Source organism: Hipposideros armiger, unplaced genomic scaffold (assembly GCF_001890085.2).
Source record: "Hipposideros armiger isolate ML-2016 unplaced genomic scaffold, ASM189008v1 scaffold_218, whole genome shotgun sequence".
Lineage (NCBI taxonomy): Eukaryota > Metazoa > Chordata > Mammalia > Chiroptera > Hipposideridae > Hipposideros > Hipposideros armiger.
In genome coordinates this window covers 256,994-261,957 of record NW_017731568.1, presented here as the reverse complement: position 1 = coordinate 261,957, position 4,964 = coordinate 256,994, and the positions used below count along the sequence as shown (strand labels likewise).

General features: G+C 38.7%; 1 protein-coding gene across 4 annotated transcripts in view; it reads right to left on the bottom strand.

Annotated features, from left to right (window-relative positions):
• STRN3 (striatin 3) overlaps positions 1-4,964 on the bottom strand; it is a 107,140-nt gene that overhangs the window by 97,605 nt on the left and 4,571 nt on the right. The gene's annotated exons all lie outside the window — the stretch shown is intronic.

Genomic DNA, 4,964 nt, shown 5'->3' with positions numbered 1-4,964 from the left:
CCCTCACACACAATTGAGACTTTACAAGTATCTCCAGGTAAAATAAATTTAATCACTGCTTTTGGTAGCTTCACTGGAAGGACAGCCTCAGGTAAGGTGATATTACAATTAGTCATTCCTTCAGATTAAGGCATTAAACAATATTTTAAGGCAAATATATGTGTTATAAACAATAATGCGTCTGCCATTTATTGAATAATAACTCATAAATGACTGGAAACAATGCCCAGCATCATTCCATCCAAAAACAAAGTATATATCAAGAGAGAAGAGATACAGAGAGTACAATTTAAAAATGGGACAAACCTTAACAGACACCTCACCAAAGATATAAAGATGCTCAACACTATATGCCATTAGGTAATTGCAAATTAAATCGAAATACCACTCCAACAAACCTATTAGAATGGGTAAAATCCAAAATACTGACATCATACGCGGACAAGGATGTGAAGCAACAAGAACTCCCATTCTTTGCTGGAGGTACAAAAACTTTGGAAGAAGTTTGGCTGTTTCTTTAAAAACTAAACATACTCTTATCATACAATCCAAAAACCGAGCTCCTTGGTTATCTACCTTATTTACCTAAATTACTTGAAAACTTACATCCACTCAAAAACCTGTACATGGATTATTCATAATTGCCAAAACTTGGAAACAAAGATGCCCTTTAACAAGTGAATAGACAAACTGTGGTACATAGATACAATGGAGTACTATTCAAAATACTCTTCAAAAAGAGAAGATTTGTCAAGCCACAAAAAGACATTCCTAAGTGAAAGAAGCCAGACTGAAAGGGCTTTATATATACACTATATGATTCCAATTATATAACATTCTAGAGACGGCAAAACTATGGAAGATAGTAAAATGAGTAGTTGCCAGAGATTTGGAGGGAGGGAGGAAAAAACAGGTGGAACACAGGGGACTTTTAGGGCAGTGAAACTATTTTGTGTAAAGGTGGATACATGTCCTTACATTTGTCAAAACCCAAAGGATGTACAAGACAAAGAGTGAATCCTAATGTAAACTATGGACTTTGGTTGATATGGGTCAGTGTTGATTCATCAATGTTAACAAAGATACCACACTAGTGAGGAGCTGATGGTCAGGGAAGTTTTGATGGGGGAGGAAGTTATGTGGGAACTGCTCAATTTTGCTATAAATCTAAAATTGCTCTAAAAAATAAACCCTATGAAAGGTAAGGAGGGAGAAAACACAACTTGGCATTAAAAAAATTAACAGGGCCAGCCGAGTGGTGTGTTGGTTGAATTGGCTTGGGACACCGGCTCTGAGCAGCAGGGCCCCGGTTCAGATCCCACATGAGGGCCAGTGATGCTGCGCCCTCTACAGTGAAGATGGTGAACAACAGCTCAACCTGGAGCTGGGCTGCCCAAGTCGCCTGCGACAGTGTAGGCTGCAGTGGAGCTTCAGTGGGCTGCTGTAAAGCTACCATGAGTGGCTTGCAGCGGGCGTGAGCGGCCAGCAGCCAGTGTGAGCTGCCAAGAGCCACGGTGAGCGGCCGTCCAGTGGCCGGCCTGCCTCACCTGGGAAGAGCGCAATGATAATACCAACATGGGCTGGTGAAGTGACGTCGTCTACTAGACTGAAGAACAAAAGGACAGCAACCTGTCTGTTCCCCTCCCACAATTCCCCCATAAAATTAAAAAAAAAATGAATTTAAATAAATTCAAAGGGAAGGAATTTTGTTAAAAAAAAGAATTTAATAATAAAAATACATTTCAAAGTTGGAAAAAAAAGTTCAGGGTGGCCCTACAACCCTCCTGCAATACTGATGGGAAAGTAAAATGGTGCAGCCACTTTGGAATATAGCTTGGCAGTTCCTCATAAAGTTAAACATAGACTTCCTCAAAAAGTTGGACATGACCCAGCAATTCCAGTCCTAGGTATATACCCATAAGAACTGAAAACATATGGTCACACAAGTGTTAGCAACATTATTCATAATAGTCCCAAAGCAGACTCACGCAAATGTTCACCAACTGAAGGACAATCAAAAGGTAGTATAACCACACAATAGAATACTATTCCGCCAACATGGATGAACCCTGAAAACATCATCTTAAGTGAAAGAAGCCAGTTACAAAAATGCATGATTCCATTTGGATGAGATGTCCAGAACAGGCAAATCCACAGAGACTGAAAATACATTATTCTATCACAGAGACAGAAAGTAGCGGTTGCCAAGGAATGGGGAGAATTGGGATTACCCGCTTATAGGTGAAGGGTTCCTTTGTGGGGTGATGAAAATGTTCTGAAATTAGACAGTGATGATGACTGCACAACACAGTGACTACTAAAAACCACAGAAACGTACACTTTAAAGGGGTAAATTTTACGTCATGTGAATTGTATCTCAATTTCTTAATAAGTTTTTTAAAAGCTAAGCATGGGCCTAAGGAATGAATGTTCCTAACACTAACATCAACAGCTAGCTGCTAACATCACAAAACACAAACAACTGATGTGTACCTTCTGATGGAAGACAGCTTCACTGCCTGTGAAGTAGTCTTACTCTCCCCCTCCCACCCAAAAAAAGGAAATAAACCAATTCTGATCAAGCCCCTAGATCCAACTAACCAAGTAATGGGGAAAAACAAACAGGACAACAGAACATGTTAAACTGTACCACAGGGAAGCATTCAGCAAAACAGACTCTGGGAGCCTCTATAGGACTAAAGATCTGATTTCTTCAATAAAAATTGACAAGGAAAAGGAAAGAAAGACGAAAGGGTTCCAATCACAGTGCTATTTGAATCCTGATTCAAAGCAATTTTTCAAAGATAACTGAGAAATTTAAAAATCTGAACAGTGGCTATTTGATAATATTGAAGAATTGTTCCTTTTTCTTAACAATTTGGTAATAACTACAATAATGGTACTGTAGTTGTCTTTTAAAAAGTCCTTACCTTTTACATATACATGAAATATTCATAGATGAAAATATATATGCTCCTGGGAATTGCTTCACAATAATTTGGGATAGGGAAGGAGTACTAGATAGAAGTATAAATAAAACAAGACTGGTCATGCATGAGTTGTTACTATTTAAGACGAGTGACAAGTTTGTGGGAGGTACAGATACTATATTACTTTTGTGAATGTTTAAAACTCTCCATAATAAAAAATTAAAGGGTATATGTAATAATCACATTTACAATATAGAAGATAAACTGTTAAGAGAGGGGCGTGAATAGAGGGAAACTTGTTAAGATTACTCCAGAGAATTCAAGCAGGAGGGGCAACCTAAACTAAGACAGTGGTAGTAAAGAAATGAAAACCAGATTAAATCAGGGTTATTTCCTTAGGTCAGTGGTTAGGTTTTATGGATATTTTATGCAAAAATTTTTATTCACCCATTGAGCTAAGGTATGTATTAAGAACCTAAAATATGGCCAGCTGAGTGGCGCATTGGTTAAGAGCTGGTTTGGGACGCGAGGTCTGAGCAGCAGGGCCCCGGTTCGGATCCCACATGAGGGCCAGTGACACTGCCCTCTACAGCTAAAATGGTGAACAACAGCTTGACCTAGAGCTGGGCTGCCATGAGTCACCGGCAATGGCGTAGGCTGCAGCCCCTGCTGCGGTGGGCTGCCATAAGCTACCGTGTGTGGCCGGCAGCCAGCGTGAGCGGCCAGCAGCCGGTGTGAGCTGCCAAGAGCTGCTGTGAGCGGCCGTCCAGAGGCCAGCGAATGACCTGCCTCACCCGGAAAGAGCGCAATGATAATCCCAACATGGGCCAGTGATGCAACAACATCCTCCACAACTAGAATGAAGAACAAAAGGACAGCAACTTGTCTGTTCCTCTTCCCCTGACTCCCCAATAAAATCTTTAAAAAAAAAGAACTTAAAATAATTCTTGGCATTCAGTAAGTGTTCAATAAATATTAGGTATTTATCTGAAAACCCATTATCCACACAGGTTTTCCATCACCATTTATTTTCTTAGCATCCTGTTAATTTCTGGTTTAATCACCCCTCATTATTTCTAGAATACAAGCTCCATGAGGGCAAGATCCTTATTTCAAACATCATTATATACCCAGGGCCTAGCACAAAGTAGCCCTCAAATACATTCACTGAATAATTATACGTACTAGATCAGTAAAACTCAAAGACTCAACAACAAAAGAAATCAATTGTGCCAATCTCACTGGATTGTTTTTAGGATTAAACGAGTAAATACTGAAGCATTAGACTACTACTTAGCAAATAATAAATAATAAATGTTAGGTATTAAGATGGTAAGTGATAGCTAAAAATCTGATTTCAAATGAAATATATAGTGAAAACAAGAAAACCAGAACCCCAGATAACAATTGAGAACAAAGGAGAAACATATGGGAACATATGAAGAAAAATGGTTAAGTGGACCAAAGGAAAATAGGGAATTACAGAGTGGAAAACAAAGAAAAGGATTTTGAGGAAGAATCAGTCAATAGCAGAAGGTGTTGGTTGGGTGCATATGGTCAGTCTATAAGAAGGCCACAGGTTGGCAATTTGAAGGTCAACCATCAACAGAAAAAAAAAGTGTTCTGCAAAGTGTTCAGATGGGTATTAAGGAACGAGTAGAGCAAAAAAGTCAGATTATAGAGCAGTGTTAAGGGGTAAATGGAGAAAAGAATTCTAGATTAGTGGTCCCTAGACTTTTGGTTTTCAAGGGTTTCAAAATGAAACAGTGAAAATGTCATAAGGTTGTGAACTCTTAATTTTATCAAATAAAATATTTTTACTCTACTGTCACCATCATTTAAAATAGGAAACTGCATAACAGCAAAAATTTATGAAAACTACAATTCTCAGAACTTTTATGAAAAATCACTATACAGTTCTTATTTTTTTTTTAAATATTTTTATTGGGGAATTGGGGGGATGGGAACAGTGCTGGGGAATTGGGGAAAGGGGAACAGACAAGTTGCTGTCGTTTTGTTCTTCAATCTAGTTGT